Source organism: Centruroides vittatus, unplaced genomic scaffold (assembly GCF_030686945.1).
Source record: "Centruroides vittatus isolate TY-2023 unplaced genomic scaffold, ASM3068694v2 scaffold_2802, whole genome shotgun sequence".
Lineage (NCBI taxonomy): Eukaryota > Metazoa > Arthropoda > Arachnida > Scorpiones > Buthidae > Centruroides > Centruroides vittatus.
Window position 1 is genome coordinate 2411030 of NW_027122693.1, and position 13815 is coordinate 2424844.

Below are 13815 nucleotides of genomic sequence, written 5' to 3' on the forward strand. Positions count from 1 at the left end.
GGGGGCCTTCCTAAATTATGAATAATGAAGATTCTTTGTTAGAAGTGACGAAAAGTAAGATTGCAAAATTAGGGATGGTCTTACAAATCTTTTTAAAAAAATTGCCAAATTTAGTCGAATTCACGCGCATTATATCTTAAAAGTAGTCCCACATCTGGGCCAATGGGTTAAGGTTATGTTAAATCTATCCAACTTGTTTATTTTCGGATTACAAGTTTTCAACCTGTTTTACGACTTCAACGTGGAATTAAGTGTAAGAAACGTGCTAAAGAAACAGAAATTTTAGCTCCTATAAAACAGGAATATTCTCCAGAATAACTTAACTCTGAGAAAATGCAAGATTTTTCTTTGTTTCTTCCATGGCCTTTAAGAATTTTTCATATAAACACTCCCCAAACACACCTCCGTATACAGCCACGAAGACGTGGAAAGGACATCAAGATGGCGGCTTGTCGAACGAATTAAAGTTAATTTTTGTTTAAAAATAATCAGAATGATAAGAAAAATGACTTATTTTATTAATTCTGAATTATTTTTTGATGAATATACAAAGACACTCGAGCTTTCAAATTGAGTAAGGATATCAAAGATCAATCTCTAACAGAACAAGTTTCTTGATAATAAATATGCAATGGATATATTCTTGATTGACAGGTTAACGTTATCAATGATATAAACGAGTAATTGTAGACTCATTTAACTTATATTTAAGAATATTTAATTAACATCTGGCTGAAAAGAATTTTTATATAAAAATTCATGTTACGTTCATTGTTAAGCACGACGTAACACGAAGTTTTATATACAGATCGCTTCTTATCAGATTATACTTTCGTCCTTGTTGACGTCTTCAACGAAGAAGAATTTTAAATGAAATTTCATGTAAAAAGTGAAAAAAGTATCTTTAATTTATAAGAAAATCAATTTTTTAATGATTTTTATCAATTTTTTTATCAATTTTATTTTAATTAACTGCAATTGCTTGCCATCGGCGTGCCTCTCTGGAGGATTCGAGTTCGAGTTCGGGTTTTGTTTGAAGGTATGAGGAAACGCAAAACAAGGCTAATCTGCCAAAGGAGTTGCTTTCCTGGGAGATTTTCTACCGGAAACTGGACGTTTTTAAACTCTTTCAGTCCCGTGGATATGAGGGCCTGTTTTAGCAAGCCCATTATGGATTAGAACAAGCCCACAATAGGCGTTTGGGTGATGAGGGACTGGGACAGGCATAATATGGTGGTAACGTTTCCCCTGGTAATAGTCCTGTATATGTGAGAGGCTTGCACAAACTGGCTGCTATTTAAGTGTTGAACATGTGAAGTAAACTCCTTGCGGCCAGTCCGTTGCTTAGGAACCAACACGTGACCAACTACCAGTGTTTAGCGGTTTTATCCACTGTGCCACTGATGGACAAGTACCGGCAGGGAGGGAAAAGTTAAATACAAACGACAATTATTTGACGTAGCTTATCTCTCTGCCTAAAATTTTATGAGTGATTTGATTCTGTTCTTTCCTCCACCATATGTCCCACCGGTAGCCAAATGGAATAGAACCGCTGAATGCTGGTAGCTAATAGCGGGTTAGTACTAGACCAACAGACGGGTCGCGTGGAGTTTTTCGGGTTTTTCCACATGTTTAATTAGCATTTAAATAGGGGCGTCCATCAGTGGCTGAGTGGATAAAGCCACTAAATACTGCTAGTCGGTCGTAGGTTCACCCTGCCCAACGGGCCTGCCATATTGGAGTTCCCGGGCTTTCTTCACGTTTGTAACAACCTAAATAGGGGCCAGTTTCCCCGTAAAAAGTCCTCCCAGGAGGCATCCTCTTCGACAGATCGCCCACGTGTCGCGTTACTGTAAACAACTAATCCAATCCTAAATAGGAGCTGTTTCCTACAGAAAATCCTCCGAGAAGTAATTCTCCTTTGGCAGATCGTCCAGGTGTTGCACGCCCTTAATCAATGTAATCCTCCACCATCTGAAGAACCAATTGTAAGCCTGGATAAACACACGATTGACATCAAAAAACAATACTATATTACGAACAAAGTAGAAAGAACTTAAAAATAAATGTAAATTATTAATTCTCAAAGAACAGCAACACTTAAAGAGGCAGCCATTTTGAAAATGGCGACCGTTTAAACGATCAACCAACTGTATGTATGCAAACAATTATTTCTGGTGTCTCGAGCTCAAAACGTCAAAACCAATTAAGAAGAATAATTATTTCTTTATATAGCCTATAAGACATAGGAGTGTGTATATACTACATTCCAAGTATTTAACCTCTTTAAATGATTAATTACTTTAATTTAATTGCTATAATACGCAATAATTATTTTAATGGCGCATTGAGAACCATACAATACCTTTAAAAATAAATACATGAAAAAATAAAATTTAATCATTTTATATTAAAATTTTTAATAACTTATTCAGAAAAGTTTATTTCTTTTTGACACGCGAATCTTGAAAGAGGGAAACCTTATTTTTACTTTACCGGTTTACGCCTTTGCATGAGAAGAAAACGTTGGCACCACCCACGACAATTCACGATTTTGGTACACTTTCTGTTAAATATGTCGAAATATTCGTGTTGGATGGTTACTTTCGACCTTTATATCTTCGCTATTTTTTTAATTAAAGTGTTATTTTATAAGAATAAAATCCAAATATATATTAAACATGCCAAGAAATACAGTTTAAATCTTGTTGATAAAGTTAAAATATGATTTTCTCTAACGTGTAATATATTATTAACTTGTCATTTCTCTCGAGATTTTGTATCCTATAATTCATTTTTACTGTACTTTATTCGATGCTGTAACCCATATTTTAGACCTTTCTCTATGGCACTAACAGAATTTTTTTTTTTTTTAATGCACACAACGATTCAACTAAACCCATAATAGGATTGTAGGATGATGACAAACAAATACAAGATGGCCGTTTAGCCGAGGCAGTAAAGGCTACTGCTTTCAGTTCTATGAATCCGGGATTAAATCAAGATCGGCTTAGAAATTCCCATTAATGGGTTGTCTAGGGCCCATTCTATATTGTGGGCCTATATGGTCACGAAATAGGGCCTTTTTAGCACTGGCAAAATTATGCCGAGCCACATGTGGAAATTATCTTCCAGCCTGCCACGGCCATCTAGGTATCTTTTAAATTACTAATTTTCACATAATATTATTATCATTATATAATATTTAATATAATTTTTAACTCTTGTTTGTTTGTACAGTGTTACATTTCGAAACAATTCATCAGAGAAGAATACAATAACTTTAATAAATTATGTTTTAATCAGCCGCCATTTTGAAATAGAATGGTTGCCAATATAATAAACGAAATTGTAGTGTTGCCACTTCATCGCTTAGGAAAACGAATGAAAATAAATTTTAAAAATTATTTTGGTTCAAAAGAGATAATTTAAATAGAATTTAATTTATAAAAGCTCGCTATCAGATAAGCATTACAACATCAATTTTCATCTATCAGTTACATCCCTATATTAATTACAAAGGATTTCTTTTGACACCTCTTTTTAATCATGCATAAAATAATATCTAGTTAAAATTTTTATTTACTCTCCTTCGTATTATAGATCTGGAACAGTAGATATTTTAATGTCATGTGAAATAGGGAGACCCAGAACGATAACCTTTCCATAATCTTGTCGATCTTTTCATGGTTCGGAGAATGTCGATTGTCTTGGTTACTCATCATGTCAAAATCTGACGTCGTTTAGGCATTTTTTTTTTTTTTTTTAGTGTAAAATAGCTTAAAGCGGATAACCTGATCTAATTTAATGTGTAGAAAAATCTTTTATATGCCTTATAAATGCATATAAAAGATGTTTGAATTCGATTGACGTAATCCTCATACTGTACTTGAAAGTAAAGTGCATGCCAATTATATAAATTGCATTTTAAAGTATAAATATATGTGTATAAAATGTAAATTATAATTAAAAAAAGTTATGTAAAGTTAACAAATCAACGGCGGCCGAGGACCCGGGCCTGATTTGCGCATCAACTAAATAAGCTGCATCTTAAGATATGATATTACGTGTGCCATTATTTGGCAGAGGAAAGTTAGGTTTAGGTTTATTTGTTTATGGTAACATGGGCGATCTGCCGAGGAAGGAATGATTCCCGGGAGGACTTTCTATGGGAAACCGGCTCCTACTTAGATGTTATAAACGTGGAGAAAACCCAGAAAACTCCACGTGGCCGGGGTGCAAATACAAGATTAGTGTTTAGTTGTTTTAGCCACTCGACCAATAGAAGGGCCTTTAGATGTTATATTTTAAGGCCACAAGTCTAAGTCCAGCCCTACCAACAACAGAGAGCAATTATGTCCTAAATATTTTCCTACACAAAAGTAACATTAGAAGTTAAGATTTAGATCTATTGATTAATAAAACACTATATGTATTTTATTGTTCATTACATTAAAGTTCAACTTTTTCTGTATTGAAATCCAACGAAATCGTGCCATTTTCATCAACGTCATCCTACTAAACTGTAAAAAAAAAAAAAAAAAAAAAAAAAAAAAAAATATGAGTCTTCTTCATTAGAAGTATATACAGTTTTACGTCGTAACTACATTACGATCAATGTCGCAACTTGTTTTTCAGCCAGCAGCAGTTTAGGATGCAGCACACAGTTATAAAATGTGTCAAGTGATAATGTGGCATATATTTGACGATGCCTGAAAGAATTTTACACAAATATCTGTAAATGTAACACATACATAGATGTACAGTACGTGTCGGAAATCATTGTTTTAATTGAATTAAAAATAATATATTTTATTACAAGGCACATTTTCTAAACCACGACTTGTAATGACTACCCTTTCGTACAAAAGAGCATTCAGTTTTATTATTTAGTTCCTTTTATTGTGATGTCACCGGTTTTTTACCGTGTTCCACATAGTTTTAAACTATTATACAGCGTATATATAGGCTACATAAGAACGAAACGTATACTTCTCATGACAGATGTTAGCATGTATTGCAATTCATCTTACCATACATATAATAAATGTCACATATAATTCATAATATTTTTCCTTTACCGAAATGTAGAGGCGGTTTCTAAATCAATTATACAAAAAATGGGAGCGTTTTTAACGCAATTGTATGATAAAATTGTCTTCAGCATTATAAATTGCTCCTGGAACAATTGCAACTGGAATCTCAACGCATCATAGCATAAATTCTTTAAAAATGTTTATAATATTCTTTATAAACTGTTTAATTTTTTACGCTTACAAATACAATAACCTTAATACTGTATTATATAATAGAACCCCGCTTTTACGACTAATTGATTCGTAGGAAAGTCGTACTAAATGAATCGTCGTAAAGCGAGTGTTGTATTTCCGTAAGTTTAATGTTAAAAATTGTGATTATGTCCCTAGAAATATCATACGGAGTGGATAAGAAAAGTATTAAGTTTACACACTGTTTTAATGTCGCATCCGTATAACGGGGTCTGAGAAAATACGGTCGTATAACGGGGTCAACTGTACTGGATTGTTATCCTATGCTTTATTATTGATTACATATATATATATATATATATTAATTTTTACATAATAGGTTATTTCAAAATTTATATAAAATAATTTTAATATAAGTATATTTAATAAATTAAATTACGTTTTAAGTATAAAATCTTCTCCTGCCATCTGTCTGATTAAATAGTTACTAAAATAATTTAATTTTTATTTAAAATTCTTATTTTGAAACAAATCCATATTTAAATTTTCATGTAGAAAAATTATAGTAATTAATTAAACTAATTATTATTCCTTATTTTAATAGTAATTATTTTCAAAATTAACAATTGAGAATTTATAATAATATTAAATTTGAAACAAATCTACTTTTTTATTTTCTTATTCATGTGGCAATTTTACGATTTATTCTTCACATAATACTCTGACCGTTATTATTTTATATATCTTGAACAAATTCTATGCAAATATGATTATAAACTCGCCTAAACGCTTGAACGAAGTAAGCTTGTACAGTACATGAAGCTCCGAGTTCGATTTCATTCCGCCATTTTCCTCTTGTAACTTTCTTTAATAAATATAAATCCTTAAGAATTCTGCAGAGCAGACATAATTCTTTATATATTCTAATCAAGAGTTTCTATATGTTCCAGATCTTGTCACAGGAGATTCATCAGTCATTTGGCTTTGGACATCGCATTTATATTTATATTTTTAACTGTTTCGGATCTTTTTGCATGCCCATAACGGGTTTTGGCCGGGCCCACAACGGAGATATCTATAATTTTGCCAGCAATTTAACCAGCAATTTCACCCGAATTCGAACCCGAATCCTCAGAGCAGCGGCGTAACTTTTGACTTGTTTCGCAGGCCTTCGAGAGACAACGCATTGTAAAATCAATAAATTATTAGACACATCCGTGTTATACAAGACGACAATTTTAAAATATTTACAATAGTAATTATTATAACAATTAAAAAAGTGCATTTAATGAAAAGCAACAATTAGATTGTATTCTATTGAATTGCATTTATCGATTCGTTTAACACATATTTCTCGCTCCGATAGGCATCGTTGATAAAGTAACACAGTCTAATTAATAAAAACGATTTATGTTTCTCATAGTCTGATGAAAACTTATGTGAGAATTTATTTTAAAATCTTTTAATGGCGTTCATAATATTCGCTAGAATGAAACAATCTTTTTTTTTTAGAATTATTATACCTTGTAATAAAACAAACATAATAATAATTATTATTAAATTATATTTAATTTAGAACCTGTTGGTTCACTAAAATCATTTTCTACCTATATGACTTATTTTCTGATAGTAAATAGTAAACATACTTGAAAACAAGATAAATCTTAGAAGGAGCAAGTAGTTTTCTCGGGCCTTGTGCCCTAGGGCCATAGTGCGAGAGAAGGGAAAATTAAGAACTTGAGTTATTAAATTTAAGAGTAAAGAGTTAAATAAATCGATACTAAAATTATTACCCCTTGTCCCTCGCTATGGGAGCTCTTGTTCTTGCCTCATTATCAGCAAATCTCCTTTTGCCATCCTCGACGTCTTTCTTGACAACTAGATCTCAAGATTTCGTTAACTCTTTACTCTTAAATTTAATATCTAAGTTTCTTTCAATTTTCTTCTCTCTCGCAATATGGCCCGGGGGCACAATGAGGCTTCTGTGTCACCTGGAGGAAACTAAAATCCAGCGCTCCGCTCGTTTTGGAGATTTTGGGACATTGATGACAAGTGACGAGTCAGTTCGTTCCATCAATTTCCATATACAGCCACTAATCTTGGTGCCAGGTGAAGGGTCCTCCTACCTTCGTGTCGAACTTAATGTAATTTAATATCTAAAATGCAAAAAATAAACATATCAAATTTCAACTCGCTGTAATTTATCTCATGTTTCACCGATTGCCATCGGGTTTGTTTGAAAATACCGAAGACATATGACTCTTTCAAGTGAAGTCAGTAGAAATTTCGTACTACTGCGAGAAAATTTGTCAATACACCCTTCTTTACCCCTACCGCGAAAGTCAATAAACATTAATTGTTTTATGACCCTGTTTTCAAATGCTTCTTTCTGAGTTGTAAATCGACTAATTGACAAAGTTTTTATTTTGTTTTACTCGCAAGAATGTTGTATTTAAGAATTAACAGATATTTTCTTTACATTTTTACACATGAATTTTATTTTTAATTTTTTATGTGATATAGTCGTGTGTTAGGCTTAACTCGATCACCTAATATAAAACTTGACAGCGCTCAAAATATTATTCAATCCATTAAAATTCTTTGTTGATGGTATAGATATAAATGTTTTCTGTGCATGAAATGAAGCAATCAAAAAAATAACGGGTGGCCCATCAAAAATTCGGCAATTTACTAAAGGATGTCGAATGCGCAAATTCGTCTATTTATAACTGAAAATATTCTCGAAATTTCATCAAAAAAATGCATTTGTGACAATACTTAAATAAAATTCTTACGTAAGAAACAAAAATTGTACAATTAGCGCAATTTGAAATTCGAGAAATTAATTTTGAAAATTTTGGTCGCTGTTATTTCTCGCGCGGACAACGCGATTTCTCGCAGAGTATAGTGAGATATCGCTGAGTTTAATAATACATTGCGATATCTCGTTTCAAAATCAGGCTAGAATCTATCTTTTTCTTGAAAACAATAAAATTGTTGGGAGAAAAAGAATTGATAGCGAAAAAGATGCTCGCGATGGTCGCGATCGACGATAGCGGTTATCGCGAACTCGTTTTTTTCCGACTTTTTTCTACCTCCATAGTCGCGTGGATTCTGTGAGACGCCGGCACTTTTTGACTTTTTTTTTCTAGTAAACTCGGCGAGCAATAAAAACGCTGTTTATTGCATTTTTCGCGGTTCGAAAAGATTGGAGAACTTAAATTTTTTGAAAAATTTCAGAATAATTGCGACCAAAAAAAAACACCAGGTGGCTTCTCACAGAAGCCAGGCGATCATAGAACGGCTACACAAGCAAAATGCCTAAATTATTGTCGAAAGACTTGAGAGAGTTAATAGTAAAACATCGGAAGGAGGGAAGAACCATAGAAGAGATAGCAGAATTTTTAAAAATATCGACGCGCGTAGTTTCTAAAATCATACGACAGCATAAGGAAACGAGATCTCTGTCGCCGAAAATGAAGACGAGTCGACCCCGGCAAAAGACAAGCCTACAATCGAGCAGCCAGGCCAACCCCTTACTCTTACCCTCAAACTTGCAACAAACTATATTTATATCGATAAAATGAACCTCTAGAAATAAAACTTGGTTAACTTAATGTTGTGGCGGTACGCCGTGTCTGTGTACATAGGGGTTAGATATAAGTTTGATATTAATCTCAATCCTTTGTTCTCCATTTTTACTGTCTCTAGAACTTTCTCATTCATTCTTTCTCTACGGGTAAGGCAACCTCATTCCAAAAACTAAAGGGGGAAACAAAAGAAAGAAAAGCCCCAAGGGTGTCAGGAAATGAAAAACGGACATTCTTGTGCTGGTGTTCGGTGGAGGCTGAAGGTGAAAGAAGAAGGTCGAGATCGTCGATTAGTGGGACGAAGGGACCTTAAGTTGTCTGCAAGAAGACGAACGAAATAGACTGACGAAAAAATCAAGAGAATAACTTTTCTGATAGTACTTCGGGATTATCAGGTCGGAGATATAGAGAGGACAGTGAAAGCGAATTGAGCGAAATTCCCCGCTGAGCAGTTGCTACCGGAAGTGACGTTTTTGCTGCTGACGGTCGAAAACACTTTTGCTGGAGAGAAAGCTATCTCAAAATGGCCGATGTAAACGATGATTCTCTTATTGCTATATTTACGCGCGTTTGTTCAGTATTATTAGAAGAAAAGCCATTAAGTTCGATGTTTTTTATAAGAAAACGTAAAAATGATGATTTATTTGTGTCATTGGCGTTGACTGATTCTATTAACACTTTATGTATTTTTAAATGATTTAATGATGATAAGTCTACTTCAAAAGGCAAAATTTTATTCTCTCTCAAATATTGCAGTAAATTGCTAGAATCTGTAAATAAAAATTAGAAACAGTATTTCATAAACCAACTTTTAACGGTAGGTTTGACTTCATAAACAAAGACAATAATAATAGATTCTTATATTTCGTTTTGTTATTATACATTTCACATTTATTAAAAAGATACTTGAAGCAAAGGAGTTAAAAATCTGCTCATTTAATGTAGCAAAAAAACTGTTTATTGTTTGGTAATCGAAAAAGATACTTCTTCACGGAGGCGTCCATCTTGTAAGCAGTATTTTTAGCGTGGTCGAGAGGTGCTGCCAGTGCGCTGAAAGCGCAGCTTAAGCGCGCTGGCAGTAGGCTTAATAATTGAACACATGCGCTAAAAGCGCTGCAAGCGCGCTGAATAAAAGAATGCGCGGATAGAGAGGACAGTGAAAGCGAATTGAGCGAAATTCCCCGTTTTAGAAGAGTGACGATCCACGGAAGACCCGGGTACCCCACCAAATCTTTTTCTTCTTATTCTTACCCCTTCTCTCTTCCTTTCCTCTTCTTTTTGTCTAGTTTGTAAGTTAGTTTAAGATAGTTTGAGTTAGTTGTAATATTTCGGGAAAATACCTAAACGAAAAGAAATCATTGTCGCGAACACGTGTTACTTTCCTTTGTTCTCACAAAGATACATCGTAGCAATTTTGTGTATATTGGAATTGCCTAGTTGGGATCCAAAAGAATCGAGTGTATATAGAGCCGCGCGAACTGCTAATAAAATATTTTATTGTGTACAACTTCGCCTTGTATTGTTCGTCCGCGTGTTTATAACAATGTTACCTATGGTTCCAAGATGGCGGCTCGTCTGATTCCAGCAAGGAAACAGTGGTGACGCACGTTCTAACCTAACCTAACCTATTCTAATAATTTTGTTGGTAATAATTATGGTAATTTATTAGAATAGGTTAGGTTAGAACGTGCATCCCCACTCTGTTTCTCTTCTTCTATTTGCTGGAATCAGAGACAGCCGCCATCTTGGAGCCATAGGTAACATTAACCTAAAACTTTAGGTTAATATGCACCTAGCTAGTCCAAGATGGCAGCATTTCTGTTAGGTTAGGTTAGATGAGATTAACTATATTTTTAGTAGATGTTTCCTATTTTTTCTTTTGTTCAATAACTACTGTGAATCAATAACTAGTGACGTTTAGCACACGGCGGCTCCCCTCTGGGAGGTCAGTCGGAAGCGCAGCCATAGCGCCGCCATCTTGGACTACCTAGGTGCATATTAACCAAAACTTTATTAATGTGTTATTTCGTGTAAAGAAATGTAGAAAACAGGGATAATTTATATATATATATATATATATATATATATATTTATTTTTTCTTTTATTAATAGGCTACAACAATTTAACCTTTACGGACAGCGGGCAGCTAAAAAACAAACTCTTTAGACAGCAAACCAATTTGATCAGTTAGGCTTTGCGCAACAATATAGTCGCTGGGATGTCTTCGATTGGGAGAATATTTAGTGATGAAAAACTGTTCTGCAGCGACTACTGCGGGGAGGTATGGGTGTGCCGACCACCAGGAACACGACATAACCCCGAATACATGATGCCCACCCAAAGAAGTGGTCACTTTTCTATAGGTGAGTTTTTCAATTTTGTATTTTTGTGTATTTATGTCATAATTCTAACTGACAGTGGAATACAAAACTTGCATTTTACATAGAAAATAATTACGTGAACATGAAAACATGTCGGCATGTTTATTTTATAAATCACAACTTTATTTACCCTTTCTGTTTTCAGCTGTTTGGGGTTGGATGATGGCGGCGGGACCCGGAGAGCTGGTGAGAATTGACGGCTACTTGAACGCTCACCAATACTTGGATATATTAGAAGAGGCTCTCATCCCATCGGTAAGGGCATGGGGGCTCTCACCTCTCGAAGAAACACAAGCCGCCGAATCACAACATTTAATCTTAATTCCTTTATTATTTTTTTTACTCTTAGTTAAAACCCAAAAGTTTTAAATTCCAGGTTCACATACAACTCAAAACACAAACAGAAGGCAACACACCAGCAAGATACTAGCTTTGACTATTTTGATACTCCAGGTAGTTGAAAAAGTATATAATTGGCTCAAAATGTCCTCAAGGAATTTACCGTTCACGAACTACTTGGAGGCAAGGAAAGCAGCCGAAGATGCGGGAGCCAATAGCGCAATTACCTTTTACCCTTCCTTGTTGTTTCACGTGCCCAGGGATGGAGTTTTTATACACAAGATGCAGGGCAAGCCGTACAGGGAGAAGAGTGCTATAGTGGGTGATTTTTTTTAACATCGCAAGCAGAGGGGCAGCACCGACCACAGGTATGTTGTGGCTACATACACCCACCTTTTTTAACTCTGCCATTAGAGCCATGTCGGAGGATCTAACAGCACCTCTAAATAAAATCTATAACGATTTCTTCCACGGCGAAGCTGGAACCGAGGAGTCTCTTAAGCTGTATAAAAAAGCCGTTACGCAGTTCAGAAGCAAGTTGGCTCAGATTTGAACCATCCCAAATTCTATGCCATTCAGGGGGATGCAGTCGCTGACATATTTGCAAACCAATCTGTGTTGGTTACACTAGTGGAAATGCTAAACCTTATGGTTGGACAAAGAGCTGAAAAGTTGGCACAGGGTGGTCCTGTGAGGAAAAGCCATCCTGAATATATGGACAATTTTTTTGAATGGCTGGACAATCCTACAGAATACTACATGGGCAGGGTTCCCATAAATAAAAGACAAGCAACTTATAGAAAAGAGGCCATAAAGTATGACGGTGAGGAAGAATAAAACTACAAAGGCAGAGGTTTCCTACTGTTGGCCACAGCAATAGCATACCAGGTACAAAAAGTAGATCCTGATTACTTGAGCAAGATCAAAGATAGAACTGATCCAATAGTGGATACAGCCGTAAAAGAGGCTGAAATTCTGATTAAAGGACTTGGCGATCAACAAGCCAGTCTCTTCCAACAGCAAATTGCTTCGACAGATATAATCTTCAATACATACTATTGGCTAAGCAAGTTAGGCGACATGAACCGCAATGGTTTCAAGGTCGTAAATAAATTCTTATACATTATAGGCTCTAACCCAGTCGGTACTGAAAAAAGAGCCGAGTTGGTACGAACAGCCAAAAGCCCTCTAATTAATTTCCATAGCCAACCAGTTTGATTGCTTAGGGTTTGCACAGCAGTATAGTCGGTGGGACATCTCCGATTGGGAGAACGTCATATTTAGCGACGAGAAGATGTTTTGCAGCGATGACAGTGGGGAGGTATCCGACCACCAGGAACGAGACATAACCCAGAATACGTTATGCCCACCCAAAGAAGTGGTCGCTTTTCTATAGGTGAGTTTTTCAATTTCGTGTGTTTGTGTATTTATGTCATAACTCTAACGGTTGGTTGGTTGGTTTAAGTTTTTTGGCACAAGAGCCATATAGGCTATGCTGCGCCACGACAAATGGTAACTCTAACTGACAGTGGAATACGAAACTTGCATTTTACATAATAATTATGTGAACATGAAAACATATTGGCATGTTTATTTTATAAATCACAACTTTATTTACCTTTTCTGTTTTCAGCTGTTTAGAGTTAGATGACGGCAGCGGGACCCGGAGAACTGGTCAGAATTGACGGCCACCCGAACTCCAAACAATACGTGAATATATTAGAAGAGGCTCTCGTCCCGTCGGTAAGTGCCATATATGGAGACACACCCATGTGGTTTGTACAAGATCGCTTCCCGGTTCACGTGGCACGGATCACCACACGAAGAATGAGAGCCCAGAGCAGTCTAATAGACATTCAGTGGCCAGGGAGAGGTGCAGACCTAACCACATTTGACGAAGGAAAAAGAAATCCAGCAACGAGTTGCTTAACTTTCCCACAACATTTGGTAGCACCATCTGTTATCGTTTTATTTTTAAAACTTTTATAAGTTTAATTTTGAGGGTAGGGATATGGAGTAGTCCAAAATCAGTTAATCAAGATCCATTTTAATTATTTGAGTGGTTAAAACTGATCTTTCAATACATCTTGATTAACGATTGAATTTTCGGCCACTTTGTATTATCACTTCGGCACTCTTGAAGTCTGGGTTTTAATCAAAATAACTTATAAAAATAGCAAGGGTCTAGATTTGATTGGAATCAATTTTTTGGTGTGATAATTATATGCTTTATTATACTTTCAACTTATAATTTATATTTATGAATAGGTGCTTGC